Source organism: Bos indicus, chromosome 10 (assembly GCF_029378745.1).
Source record: "Bos indicus isolate NIAB-ARS_2022 breed Sahiwal x Tharparkar chromosome 10, NIAB-ARS_B.indTharparkar_mat_pri_1.0, whole genome shotgun sequence".
NCBI classification, from domain to species: Eukaryota; Metazoa; Chordata; class Mammalia; order Artiodactyla; family Bovidae; genus Bos; species Bos indicus.
The window spans coordinates 51,023,450-51,039,099 of NC_091769.1; the positions used below are offsets into that span (position 1 = coordinate 51,023,450).

The 15,650-nt window shown below is 41.0% G+C and overlaps 1 long non-coding RNA gene across 1 annotated transcript; it reads left to right on the forward strand.

Moving 5' to 3' along the window:
- Positions 1-50: 50 nt before the first annotated feature.
- LOC139185119 (uncharacterized) lies at positions 51-10,068 on the forward strand. The gene is made up of 4 exons (XR_011568656.1): positions 51-217; positions 3,113-3,234; positions 7,085-7,326; positions 9,681-10,068. It is a non-coding gene; the product is annotated as an uncharacterized lncRNA (long non-coding RNA).
- Positions 10,069-15,650: the final 5,582 nt, after the last annotated feature.

A 15,650-nucleotide genomic window follows, 5' to 3' on the forward strand; every position in this document is an offset into this window, starting at 1 on the left:
AGACCGTTCCGCAGGCTGATTGGCTGAATTTTCCAGACCCGTTTGTTGTCATAACAACAGGTTTTTTTTTTTTTTTTTTTTTGCTTGGTGTATTTAAAAAAAAAATCTCGGCTTCTAAGACAAACAAAAATAAAACGCCTCATTGGAAAAGCAGACTTAGGACGCCTTGTCTGGATTTTGACGCGGCCTCAGTTACGGATATCTGCGTTCGTACAGGGTGCGCGGAAGTTGGTTCTAGGGAACACCCTTAAAATGCCACTTCTGATATTTACTCTTCTTCCACAAGTTTTGCGTTGAAGTTAGGTCGGATTGGCCTGTCTAGGTAGGGGAACAGGCGCCTATGGGTCCTTTAGGGATGCGCTGTGTTAGGTGGTTGAGATGCAAACGTGTGCTTAAGGACTGGGAATTGTGGCGTTTACTCTAAAGCTAAGATTCTTAGGAGATGGGAAAAAATGATAAATGCGGTTTGTGTGACTTGTGATTCAAGTAAGCTCTTCATTGTGTTGCGGAATCTGGCACATTGTTTTCGTGTGTGTTGTGATCGGTGCTCAGTAAATATTTGTCGAATAAATTATGATGTGCTGAAGATTTTAAAATGAGAAAGACAACTGAAGTGTGATCCAGCCTTGGGCAGCAGGGTGGGAGGATCAGGTCAAGACAAGACAAGAGGAAAGAAAGAGAGGAAACAGAAAGAGAAGAGGAAAGGAAGGGTCAAAGGCCCACAGTAAAGGTAGTGAAATGACTTCTGATGATAGGCTCCGTCTAAGAATTTGAGCAAGATTTCCCATCACTCCCTACTCTTTTAAAAATGGTTTATCTGTCTGTTACTGGAGTACTGCTTCTGCTCAGTCGCTTCAGTCGTGTCCGACTCTGTGTGACCCCAGAGACGGCAGCCCACCAGGCTCCCCCGTCCCTGGGATTCTCCAGGCAAGAACACTGGAGTGGGTTGCCATTTCCTTCTCTGGACTAATGAGCCTTAAATACAGTGATCTGAATTAAATTCCTTCTCTTGGATCTAAAATGACTACACCTGTTTCCTCTTCAGTTCAGTTCATTTGCTAAGTCGTGTCCGACTCTTTGCGACCCCATGGACTGCAGCATGCCAGGCCTCCCTATCCATCACCAACTCCCGGAGCTTACCCAAACTCATGCCCATCGAGTGGGTGATGCCATCCAACCATCTCATCCTCTGTTGTCCCTTTCTCCTCCTGCCTTCAGTCTTTCCCAGCATCAGGATCTTTTCAAATGAGTCAGTTTTTCGCATCAGGTGGCCAAAGTATTGTAGTTTCAGTTTCAGCATCAGTCCTTCCAATGAATATTCAGGACTGATTTCTTTTAGGATGGACTGGTCTGATCTCCTTGCTGTCCAAGGGACTCTCAAGAGTCTTCTCCAACACCACAGTTCAAAAGCATCAATTCTTTGGCGCTCAGCTTTGTTTATAGTCCAATTCTCACATCCATACATGACTACTGGAAAAACGTAGCTTCGACCAGATGGACCTTTGTTGACAAAGTAATGTCTCTGTTTTTTAATATGCTGTTTAGGTTGATCATAACTTTTATTCCAAGGAGCAAACGTCTTTTAATTTCATGGCTGCAGTCATCATCTGCAATGATTTTGGAGCCCCCAAAAATAAAGCCTCTCAGGTTTCCATTGTTTCCCCATCTATTTGCCATGAAGTTATGGGAACGGATGCCATGATCTCAGTTTTCTCAATGTTGAATTTCAAGCCAACTTTTTCACTCTCCTCTTTCACTTACATCAAGAGGTTCTTTAGTTCTTTTTCACTTTCTGCCATCAGGGTGGTATCATCTGCATATCTGAGGTAAAACAGAAATAATTGCAGCTACTAAGTGGCATGAGAAGATGTTAATGTATCCATTGTCCTAAAACTAAAAATTAGATATCCAGTTAAGAAGTATTGGGAAGGGAAAATAGATGTTTAGGGCACTGGGGTTGTGACTAAAATTATACTTTTTCTTTATTGTTATATTTTTGTGGTAATATCAAAAGCTACAACTATAAAACAATCCTTACCAACTTTTAGGGCTTTGTAAACAGAAATGTTATGAATGGTAAAGCACTTTTATTAACTGATTTGACACTGTTAAAATGGAATAATTTAATTCATATTAGACACACTGTATTTTCATATAAAGTAGAGGTACTATTTCTTGTGGCTTATCCCTCATTGCAGCTAACCTAGAACCTTACAAATAAACTTTTTGATTCAATCTCATTTAATGCATTCTAGTCCTATATTTTTATTTCCTATTCCTTTCTATCTTAGATAACATTGATCACTCTTCCTATATACTAATTTAAATAAACTTTCTCATAGAATCCTCTTAGTCCTTAGATCCCAGTTTTTAGTATTATCCCAATTTGGGGGGCATTTTTAAAATTGATGTATAATTGATATATATTAGCTTCAGATGTAAAACATAATCATTTAATATTTGTATATATTCCAAAAGGATCACAATGAGTCTAGCTAACATCTGTCATGTGTTATCCCAGTCTAACAGATAAAGAAACTAAGACTCAGAACAGTTGTGTGTCTTGGCTGCAATCACAGTCCTTATGGATTTCAGAGCTAGAATGTGTACTCAAGTCTGATTTCAAAGTCTTTCCTCTGTATTTACCATTGTCCTCTCATTGGCTTCCCTGATGGCTCAGCTGGTAAAGAAACCACCTGCAATGTGGTTCAATCCCTGGATTGGGAAGATCCCCTGGAGCAGGGAACAGCTACCCACTCCAGTATTCTGGCCTGGAGAATTCCATGGACTGTATAGTCCTTGGGGTGGCAAAGAGTCAGACATGACTGAGTGACTTTCACTTTCCCTATTTACATTTGGCAGAAAGAGTGGCAAAAGCTGAAATAGTCATCAAAGGAAATTGAATAGAAAATTAACCAAGTGGAGAAGGAAATGGCAACCCACTCCAGTGTTCTTGCCTGGAGAATCCCAGGAACGGGGGATCCTGGTGGGCTGCTGTCTATGAGGTTGAAAAAAAAGAAAATTAACCAAGGATAAATTTCCTGAAGGCTGGTCTTTTGCAGTATGGTAAAATTCTACATGATCAATTCACTTTATTTCATTTCTTGGACAGGTACTGCTTCAAATATATGCATATCAGGTGAATATGCAGTGAGGAAGAATATTGCAGGCATAGAATGCACCCTAAGCAAAAGCACAGACCACCAATATTGGACTGGCATGACTGAAGACAGGGTGAGTGGCTTGGTTTGTCAGGAGATATTATGTTTCAAGGTAGGTATTGCCTAGTATCTTCCAACCATACAAAAGGAAGTCTGAGACAGATTCTGAGATTCCTACACAAATGTTTAGGTCCTGGACTGCCAAACAGGAACTCTTCAAACACTAAGATTCCTCAGTCTGGGACAGAGTGAAGGTTGACATTGTAGGAATCAGCGAACTAAATGGACTGGAATAGGTGAATTTAACTCAGATGACCATTATATCTACTACTGTGGGCAGGAATCCCTAAGAAGAAATGGAGTAGCCATCACAGTCAACAAAAGTGTCCAAAATGCAGTACTTGGATGCAATCTCAAAAACAACAGAATGATCTCTGTTCATTTCCAAGGCAAACCATTCAATATCGGTAATCCAACTAATTACCGGTAATCCAAGTAATTAAATGTAATCCAAGTCTATTCCCTGACCAGTAACACTGAAGAAGCTGAACAGTTCTATGAAGACCTACAAGACCTTGTAGAACTAACACCGCAAAAACATGTCCTTTTCATAGGGGACTGGAATGCAAAAGTGGGAAGTCAAGAAACACCAGGAGTAACAGGCAAATTTGGCCTTGGAGTACAGAATGAAGCAGGGCAAAGGCTAATAGAGTTTTGCCAAGAGAACGCACCGGTCATAGCAAACACCCTCTTCCAATAACACAAGAGAAGACTCTACACATGGACATCACCAGATGGCCAACACTGAAATCAGATGATTATCTGATTGATTATCTGGTTGATTATCTGGTCAGCAAATCAAGACCCGGACCTGACTGTGGCTCAGATCATGAACTCCTTATTGCCAAATTCAGACTTAAATTGAAGAAAGTGGGGAAACCCACTAGACCATTCAGGTATGACCTAAATCAAATCCCTTATGATTATACAGTAGAAGTGAGAAATAAATTTAAAGGACTAGATCTGATAGACAGAGTGCCTGATGAACTATGGATAGAGGTTTATGACACTGTACAGGAGACAGGGAGCAAGACCATCCCCAAGAAAAAGAAATGCAAAAAAACAAAATGGCTGTCTGAGGAGGCATTACAAATAGCTGTGAAAAGAGAAGTGAAAAGCCAAGGAGAAAAGGAAAGATATACCCATTTGAATGCAGAGTTCCAAAGAATAGCAAGGAGAGATAAGAAAGCCTTCCTCAGCAATCAATACAAAGAAATAGAGGAAAATAATAGAATGGGAAAGACTAGAGATCTCTTCAAGAAAATTAGAGATACGAAAGGAACATTTCATGCAAAGATGGGTTCAATAAAGGACAGAAATTGTATGGACCTAACAGAAGCAGAAGATATTAAGAGGTGGCAAGAATACACAGAAGAACTGTACAAAAAAGATCTTCACGACCCAGATAATCACGATGGTGTGATCATTCACCTAGAGCCAAACGCCTGGAATGTGAAGTCAAGTGGGCCTTAGGAAGTATCACTACAAAGCTAGTGGAGGTGACGGAATTCCAGCTGAGCTATTTCAAATCCTAAAAGATGATGCTGTGAAAGTGCTCCACTCAATATGCCAGCAAATTTGGAAAACTCAGCAGTGGCCATGGGACTGGAAAAGGTCAGTTTTCATTCCAATCCCAAAGAAAGACAATGCCAAAGAAGGCTCAAACTACCGCACAATTGCTGTCATCTCACACGCTAGCAAAGTAATGCTCAAAATTCTCCAAGCCAGGCTTCAGCAGTACACGAACCGTGAACTTCCACATGTTCAAGCTGGTTTTAGAAAAGGCAGAGGAACCAGAGATCAAATTGCCAACATCCACTGGATCATGGAAAAAGCAAGAGAGTTCCAGAAAAACATATATTTCTGCTCTATTGATTGTGCCAAAGCCTTTGACTGCATGGATCACAATAAACTGTGGAAAATTCTGAAAGAGATGGGAATGCCAGACCACCTGACCTGTCTCTTCAGAAATCTGTATGCAGGTCAGGAAGCAACAGTTAGAACCACATATGAAACAGAATGGTTCCAAATAGGAAAAGGAGTATGTCAGGCTGTATATTGTCACCCTATTTATTTAACTTATATGCAGAGTACATCATGAGAAACGCTGGGCTGGAAGAAGCACAAGCTGGAATCAAGATTAACGGGAGAAATATCAATAACCTCAGATAAGCAGATGACACCACCCTTATGGCAGAAAGTGAAGAACTAAAGAGACTCTTGATGAAAGAGAAAGAGGAGAGTAAAAAGTTGGCTTAAAGTTCAACATTCAGAAAACTAAGATCATGGCATCTGGTCCTATCACTTCATGGCAAATAGATGGGGAAACAGTGGCTGACTATTTTGGGGGGCTCCAAAATCACTGTAGATGGTGACTGCAGTCATAAAATTAAAAGACGCTTACTCCTTTGAAGGAAAATTATGACCAACCTAGATAGCATATTAAAAAGCAGAGACATTACTTTGCCAACAAAGGCCTGTCTAGTCAAGGCCATGGTTTTTCCAGTGGTCATGTATGGATGTGAGAGTTGGACTGTGAAGAAAGCTGAGCGCCGAAGAATTGATGCTTTTGAACTGTGGTGTTGGAGAAGACTCTTGAGAATCCCTTGGACTGCAAGGAGATCCAACCAGTCCATCCTAAAGGAGATCAGTCCTAGGTGTTCATTGTGAGGACTAATGTTGAAGCTGAGGCACCAATACTTTGGCCACCTGATGCGAAGAGTTGACTCATTTGAAAAGACCCTGATGCTGGGAAAGATTGAGGGCAGCAGGAGAAGGGGACTACAGAGGAATAGTTGGTTGGATGGCGTCACCGACTCCATGGACATGAGTTTGGGTAAACTCTGGGAGTTGGTGTTGGACAGGGAGGCCTGGCGTGCTGCAGTCCTTGGGGTCACGGAGTCAGACACTACTGAGCGACTGAACTGAAAGATAAAGCTGCTAAACGCTAAAGATCCAGAAAATGAGAAACCAAGGAAAGTTTTGAAGAAGGATGATGATTTGCTTAGAACTTTGTTTTAGAAAGCTGCCCCTTGGGCCAGCATGAAGAATGGACTATGGAAAAAGTTTTCCTAGCTGACATGCAACTAAAAATCTGATTTGTATGAATGTAGAGAAAAAAAAAAAAAAATGAAAACAGGTATGAGAGGCATTTCTAAAGACATGAGTCTGAGCAAGCTCTGGGAGTTGGTGATGGACAGGGAGGCCTGGCATGCTGCAATCCACGGGGTTGCAAAGAGTCAGACACACTGAGAGATTGAACTGAGCTGAACTGAATCTGTTGCTGGCTTGGCAGGGTGTATGGTTATGTCCCAGTCTGTTGTCTGTTCAGTAGCAGGGAGACCGAGAGGTAGAAATAAACACCTTTCTATTATAAGCCTCCACTCAAAAGGATTCTTTAAAATCTGGACCTCAAGCTTGTGGATTATCCAAGCTTTTTTGTTGTTGTTTGTTCTTTTAATCTACTAAATGCCTTGTATAAGCAAGGCACTGTGCATGCTAATTAGAAGGAAAAAAGGGTGGTCATTTAAAAACTGCACCCCTGGGACTTCCCTGGTAGTTCAGTAGTTAAGACTCTGTGCTGCCAATGCAGGGGTTGCAGTTCAATCCATGGTTGGGGGACTAAGATCCCACATGCCGTGTGATGCTGTCAAAAGATTGAAACAAACAAACAAACCTGAGTTCCTGCCTTCATGGTGCTTAAAGTATAAGGTCCATGAAAGGATAACAGTATAATTTACTCATCTTTAGAAGGTGAGTATAAAAATGAGGTCCCTTGAGTCAATGGTCAGTAAACCACTGACTCAAGTTTTAATACTATGCTGTTCAATTATTCATGCATTTTCTCTTTTCTGCTATTCCAGATAAACATTGTAAGACACTCCAATTTTTGTCTCATATCCTAATCAGCTTTGGTGAAACCTTGAGGAGCTACAGAAGGCAGAGAATGTCCCAGCTGGGATATCAAGCTTTCTTTTCACTAACCAACCCCAAGCTGGGCTAAAAACTGTGCCTGTGGGGTATGCAGGCCAACTGGGACCTGAGAGCCAATCCCACTCTCACCCAGAAGGTAGAGAGAGTGAAGACGATGTCTCATTTCACTTCGGTTTGTATTCCTTTTTCAACTCATTCTTTCCATTTTCACACCTGTTGTTTAGGAAACCTGTGCACCCTTAGAAAATACCACTATTCCAAGACCTAACTCATTAGCATGAGTAAGTTCAGGCTAATTCTGTACTTCTTTAATGCTCAGGTCACATCTGGAGTGATGATCACTTTCAGGTATCATTTTGTGTGTGTGTGTGTGTGTGGACTGTAGCCCACCAGGCTCCTCTGTCCATGGGATTCTCCAGGCAAGAATACTGGAGTGGGTTGCCATTTCCTGCTCCAGGGGATCTTCCCAACCCAGGGATCAAACCTGTCTCTTGTTTTTTTTATCTCCTGCATTGGGAGGAGATTCTTTACCACTAGAAATATCCCGAAAAATGGTGACAATAGATAAGAGGCTTATGATCCAGTTTAAACAAAAGGGTTCTAAGGATATTCCACTTGGAAAAGACCCAAATAAATCAAGATGGCTGTCCTATAGTATCTGAAGACCTAGCATATAGCAAGAAACCACTTATTTTTACACTGCTCCAAAATATAGGATAGGGTCCTACATTGTAGGAACACTTAACAAAGGAAAAGAATTAATGACTTTTTAAAATAATTAATGATTTCAACACTTTACCAAAAAAAAAAAAAAATGTGCTTCTACAGTAAGTGGTGACCTCATCAGCCCTGGAAGAATGTAACTACAGGCATAACTGGATTGGTCAGGGTTCTTCAGAAAGATAGACAGGGAATTGGCCCACACAATTATGAAAGCTAACAAGTCCTGCAATCTTGTCTGCAAGCTGGAAACTCAGGAGAGCCAATGGAGTAGGCGCAGCCCAAAGGCTGGTAGACTAGAAATCCAGGAAGAGCCTGGGTCTCAGTTTGAGTGCAGAGACAGGAGAAAATCAATGTCCCAACTTGAAAGTAGTGAAGAGGAGAATTCTCCCTTACTCATGGGGTATGGGAGGAGAAGAGGAGAGTCTTTTTGTTCTGTTAAGACCTTAAACCGATTGGATGAGGCCCATCTATATTAGGGAGGGCAAACTGCTTTACACAGTCTACAGATTCAAATGTTGATCTCATCTAGAAACACCCTGAAAGACAGACCCAGAACAATGTTTTACCACATGTCTGAGCACTCAATGGTGCAAACTGACACAGTAAATTAACTATCACAATAACCATCTATCAAGAACACTGCAGAAAGAATTTCTAAATTACACAAAGATAGGGCCGTCAAAGAAAAGAAGAAGCACCTAGCTATCTCCAATTTCTTTTTCTCAAATACCAGCATAAGGAAGTCAAAATTCTTCCACCACTGATTCCTCTCATGATTACACTTCAGAGAATAGACTGTTTGCCTATATGGCTTCTCCATATGTCAGGCTTCCCTCGTAGCTCAGTTGGTAAAGAATCTGCCTACAGTGCAGGAAACCCGGGTTCAATTCCTGGGTAAGGAAGATCCCCATGGAGAAGGAAATGGCAACCCACTCTAGTATTCTTGCCTGGAGAATCCCATGGACAGAGGAGCCTGGCAGGCTACAGTCCCTGGGGTCGCAAGAGTCAGACACAACTTAGCAACTAAACCACCACCACATATGCTAAACTTCGACTTGGGGGGAAAAATAAACATGTTCAGGAAGTTTGTACTAGGAATTCTAACAAAGCAATAGCACTTGTTTTATCTCACTGTGATAAATTAAAGATGGTCATAATTCTTTTTTTGCTGCTGCTGCTATTAATAGACACAGTCTATTTCCCGTAACCTTGCTTTGACTCACAGAATATGGCAGAAATGATACTGTGCAGTTCCAGACCGAGGTCTTAGGAAGCCTGGAGGTTTCTTCTTAGAGCTCTGACCCACCATGTGCAGAGCTCTAGCTATCCCTCACTAGAGAGACCACATCAAGAGAGAGAAATGCCCAGCGAGTCTTCAGCTGTTCCAGCCAACCCTACTAAAGCATCAGACATTGAAGGGAGGCCACACCAGACACTGCATCCCAGTAGAGCTCCCAAATAAATGCAGTCACATGAAGAACACAGAAGTCACACTACACTGAGATATGAGCTATCCTCGCCCAGCTCTGCCCACATTTTAAAACGATGAGCAATTATAAATTCTGTGTCTAAGTCACTAAGATTTGGTGTGGTTTGTTACGTTAACAGGTAACAGATATATTTACCTGGCAGTATTCTCAATCCTTAGATCAAATAAGCTTTTCTGTTTGCTGGAATAGTCTTGTATCTTATTGCTTACTATGGTGTCACAGCTTAGGAAAACATAGCAAAATAGGTAAGATTTACAATTATTTGTAAAAGCTGAATCTCAAAAACATTATTCTTGGAAATTTTTTCACACAGGAAACTTTAGTGCCTAAGCCATGTTCTTGCATTTGGCTGTTTTCTGAGGGCACAGTTTACTTAGTGCTGAACCGTGGATCAGAGGTAACTGAGAGCCCTAGGAAGCACTGAGCTGGTCTCAAAGAATTTCTTCACTGAAGTCCAAGGTCTGGAGACTGAGTCTTGATATAGGGGATAAGACAGTTACTAACTGTAGTATTTTAAAATATGTACAGAAATTCTTGCTATACCTTCCTTCAAATGCTGGAACCCAGTCAACTCCTTCTGAGTAGAGGCTATAATTCGTAACTTGCTTCTAATGAATATAATATGGCAGAAATGAGAATATTACATCAGTCTATATGAAAAATCTCTCTGTGGCTTCCTCCTTGCTCTGTCTGTGGTCATTTGCTCTGGGGAAGCCAGCTACCCTGCTGTGAAGACATTTGAGCAGCCCTATGAAGTGGCCCTTATAACAAGGAAGTGGGGTGGGGTCTCTTGGTCAACAACCAATAATGAACCAAGTCTCCTATCATCAACCATGTGAGTGAACCATCTTCCAAAGAGATCATCCAGACCCAGTAATGACTTCAGATGACTGCAGCCCCAGCTAGCACCTTGACTGTAACTTCATGAGCCATCCTGAGCCAGAGGCACCAAGCTAAGCTGTTTCCAAATTCCTGATCCACAGAAACTAAAATGTTTGAGGTTAAGCCACTCAGTTTTATGGTTACCAAGCAATAGAAGGTAATACAAAGCTTTGGGATTTGGGGCATGTGTGCTGCTGCTACTGCTGCTAAGTCTCTTCAGTCGTGTCCGACTCTGTGCGACCCCATAGACGGTAGCCCACCAGGCTCCCCCGTCCCTGGGATTCTCCAGGCAAGAACACTGGAGTGGTTTGCCATTTCCTTCTCCAGTGCATGAAAGTGAGAAGTGAAAGTGAAGTCACTCAGTCGAGTCCGACTCTAGTGACCCCATCGACTGCAGCCCACCAGGCTCCTCCATCCATGGGATTTTCCAGGCAAGAGTACTGGAGTGGCGTGCCATTGCCTTCTCCGGGGGCATGTGTAGCTAACAGTAAAGGAGGACCCTAGGAACATCATAACTTATTCTCTAAGCAAATACTAATAGAATGGTGGTCTAGATAGTTCAATAAACACATCCATCCCTTTTTAAGGGCAAGCTGGGAGACTACCACATCTCTTCCAGTTCTCTTGTCAAAACTCTTCTTAAAGAGGCTCTTGAGAATCTAAAAAACAGAACCCTTAGGATAAAAGGTTTGGAGCATCCCATATTATGGGCCAGGTTGGAAACCTGAGTGTCTTGAGCTGTTCTACCAGCCACATAGGCCTTGGGAGAAGCCAAACTCTTTCTTTCTAAATAACACAATAGATCAGTAAAAATCTATAGAATTTCATTTTCAAAGTCCCCCCCCCCCCACCCCAGACACATACTGCATATTGCCACCTAAGGTAAAACTGACTTGGGAGTAGCACACAATGAAAATCAGTGTATCTAACCATTCTGTTTTATTTATTGATTATGCCAAAAACTTTTGACTGTGTAGATCACAACAAACTGTGGAAAGTCTTCAAGAGATGGGAATACCAGACCACCTTACCTGCCTCCTGAGAAATTTGTGTGCAGGTCAAGAAGAAACAGTTAGAACTGGACATGGAACAACAGACTGGTTTCAGATTTGGAAAGGAGTACATCAAGGTTGTATACTGTCACCCTGCTTATGTAACAATGCAGACTACATCAGGCAAAATGCCAGGCTGGATGAAGCACAAACTGGAATCAAGATTGCCAGGAGAAATATCAATAACCTCAGATACTCAGATCTAAAGAGGAACTAAACAGCCTCTTGATGAAAGTGCAAGACGAGAGTGAAAAAGCTGGCTTAAAACTCAATATTCAAAAAACGAAGATCATGGCATCCAGTCCCATCACTTCATGGCAAATAGATGGGGAAACAATGGAAACAGTAAGAGACTTCATTTTCTTGGTCTCCAAAATCACTGCAGATGGTGACTGCAGCCATGAAATTAAAAGACACTTGCTCCTTGGAAGAAAAGCTATGACCAACCTAGACAGCATATTAAAAAGCAGAGATATTACTTTGCTGACCAAAGTCTGTCTATTCAAAGCTATGGTTTTTCCAGTGGTCATGTATGGATGTCAGAGTTGGACTGTGAAGAAGGCTGAGCACTGAAGAATTGATGCTTTTGAACTGTGGTGTTGGAGAAGACTCTTGAGAGTCCCTTGGACTGCAAGGAGGAGTTCAGGCCAGTCAATCCTAAAGGAAATCAGTCCTGAATATTCTTTGGAAAGACTGATGCTTGAAGCTGAAACTCCAATACTTTGGCCACCTGATGTGAAGGACTGATTCACCGGAAAAGACCCTGATGCTTGGAAAGATTGAAGGCAGGAGGAGAAGGGGATGACAGAGGATGAGATGGTCGGATGACATCACAGACTTGATGGACATGAGTTTGAGCAAGCTCTGGGAGTTGGGGATGGACAGGGAAGCCTGGCATGCTGCAGTCCATGAGGTCACAAAGAGTCAGACATGACTGAGCGACTGAACTGAAGTGAACCATTCTCTGTAGTGATGATAAAGGATTACAAGAGACATACAGTTTGTCTGGGCTAATCAAAAGCTTCCCCTGGAAACCTACACCTTCTACACAGTCATAGCTCTCAGCCTAAAAATAAAGCGTAGTTAGCTTAGTCACTCAGTCGTGTCCGACTCTTTGCGACCCCATGAATCGCAGCATGCCAGGCCTCCCTGTCCAACACCAACTCCCGGAGTTCACCCAGACTCACATCCATTGAGTCAGTGATGCTATCCAGCCATCTCATCCTCTGTCATCCCCTTCTCCTCCTGCCCCCAATCCCTCCCAGCATCAGAGTCTTTTCCAATGAGTCAAATCTTCGCATGAGGTGGCCAAAGTACTGGAGTTTCAGCTTTAGCATCATTCCTTCCAAAGAAATCCCAGGGCTGATCTCCTTCGGAATGGACTGGTTGGATCTCCTTGCAGTCCAAGGGACTCTCAAGAGTCTTCTCCAACACCACAGTTCAAAAGCATCAGTTCTTCGGCATTCAGCCTTCTTCACAGTCCAACTCTCACATCCATACATGACCACGGGAAAAACCATAGCCTTGACTAGACGAACCTTTGTTGGCAAAGTAATGTCTCTGCTTCTGAATATGCTATCTAGGTTGGTCATAACTTTCCTTCCAAGGAGTAAGCGTCTTTTAATTTCATGGCTGCAGTCACCATCTGCAGTGATTTTGGAGACCCCCAAAATAAAGTCTGACACTGTTTCCACTGTTTCCCCATCTATTTCCCATGAAGTGATGGGACCAGATGCCATGATCTTAGTTTTCTGAATGTTGAGGTTTAAGCCAACTTTTTCACTCTCCACTTTCACTTTTATCAAGAGGCTTTTTAGTTCCTCTTCACTTTCTGCCATAAGGGTGGTGTCATCTGCATATCTGAGGTTATTGATACTTCTCCCGGCAATCTTGATTCCAGCTTGTGTTTCTTCCAGTCCAGCATTTCTCATGATGTACTCTGCATATAAGTTAAATAAGCAGGGTGACAACATACAGGCTTGACGTACTCCTTTTCCTATTTGGAACCAGTCTGTTGTTCCATGTCCAGTTCTAACTGTTGCTTCCTGACCTGCATGTAGATTTCTCAAAAGGCAGATCAGGTGGTCTGGTATTCCCATCTCTTTCAGAATTTTCCACAGTTTATTGTGATCCAAGCAGCTAATACAACATATGCGGCTCAGTAGTGTGCTTAGTTAATGGTTAATGGGCACCAGATCTCTATATAACACAATTTGAGAGGAAAAATTAGGAGCAATTGAGGAATTCTGTTAATTTCTCCATAATATTTACTTTCTTTTAGCTCAGGAAGGGTGAATGGTTTCATATTCTGTGCCAATTCTGATCCACTGGCAGTAGCCTAAAACACAGCATTAGATGGTTTTTATGGGCAACTATGTGCCTCATGTGCTTTCAAGGCAAAGAGAAGAAAGCACACGTGCTCTGAATCTTCCATTCCTCTGGTAGAAGAAAAAAGGCCAACCTATCAGAGAAGGGCTGAAAAGGATTGTTCATTCTTATCTAGTCATCAGTTGGTTGGACCCGTAAGAGAAAGACTGCAGTAAACACTGATCTATGGTCCAGCACCTGCCTTTGCTATTATTTGTTATCAAGGGCAAGTGAATCTGGGTGGTGGGGTGGGACGGAGCAAGAATTGGGAGAACTTACTTCTTAAGTATATCCTATATGCAAAGCTCTTTATACTCATCTCATTCAATTCTAATAAACTATTTCTGTTATAGGTAAGAATGATGGAGTTCAGAAAGCTTAAGTTTTTTACAGTTACACGATTCAAAGCCCAAGTCTGTCTGACACCAAAGACTATATTCTTTTCAAAATTTCAAAAGATCAACTGTGTAGCCTGTGAATCTGTACAGGATACAGAGGAGAGAAATGAGATTGTGTCCAGAAGGCACAACCACAGAATTGATAACATTTATTTTTCTTAAAAGAAACATGTTTTGGACATAACTCATATTTCAAGGAAATGAGTGAAATCTATAACTGAGAGAAAATATTTCAACCTTAATACATCCAATATTGTGACATGTGAAGTCTTGAATAAGCAAGAAAATTTACTGTGTTTCCAGAGGTTTTGGAAGTTAAATTAGAAATCAGGATGCAGTAATAACCTAAATGGGAAAAGAACTTGAAAAAGAATAGATACATGTAATACACATAACTGGATCACTTTGCTGTACACCTGAAACCAACAAAACACTGAAAATCAACCATACTTCAAAATAAAAATTTTAAAAAATCAAGATGCATTTTCTACAAAACTAAGTCATTCTCATTTATGAAAAACTAATAATGAAATGTCCACGGAGTCAACATTTTAACCTGTTACAGATGTTAATAGCATTTTTAAAACACAGCTAGTTTCCTGTCAAATTGTTATGATTCAAATGATGAAACACGCTAGCAGCTAAAATTCACCAGATAAGAAAAATGCTTCAAGTATCACTTTATCACTTCCATATTGAGAAAAATGAACATTAGGAGTTGCTGACAAAAGAATTTTAGTTTTAAAGTATTTGGATAGCTATCACTGAAAGTTTCACTTTGACATAAAATGTAGCAGGATATGGAAGACACCAAAACAAAGCACAAGGTAAAATACTAAAAATTGCATTAAAAAAAAAAAAAATACTAAAAATTTCCTTCCATATTTGGTTCAACACTAATCACATTTTCCTGCAACTAACTGTAGTAGCTTAATAAGCTCCTACATAGTTCAGGTATATGCCACAAATACTCACATAAAGTAAATTTTAAAGTAATGATAAGTCTATATTTTTAAAAATCAGTAGCAAATGTTAAACAAATCAACAATGTAGTTGTGCATCTAAATCTGATGTAATATAAAAAATAGAGAAATCTATATGTATTTGTGTTTTGGGGAGCATCAAGAGGACTCCATTGTATAGAATTCTCCCCATCTTATCCCTTGGCCTGGACCATTGGTTTTCCAGTGGTAAAGTCCTACATCTAGGCTACCAGAATATGGGCTACTAGCTCTTCTCCCCAGTAAGATGGCAAAGTTTCTCTTTCTCTCTCTCATTCTGTCTTGCCACCCCTCCCACAACCCTTCTACAACTGCTGCTAGTATTCTTCTTAATTGTATTATTTTATATCCAATTTTCTTAACCATAATCCACCCATGATCTCTAACACATACCATGCTGAAGCATGTTGATATTGACAATTACTCAGTGTAACATTTACTAATACAAAAAAAAGGGCAAGTAGCCATAACTGAGTGAATACAAACAAAATTAGGCAAATGTCAACCTGAGTGAGATCACTGTTTTTGAATCCCATAATGTTCAATATAGGCAGTTTTATAAAAATGAATTATGAAACACAAA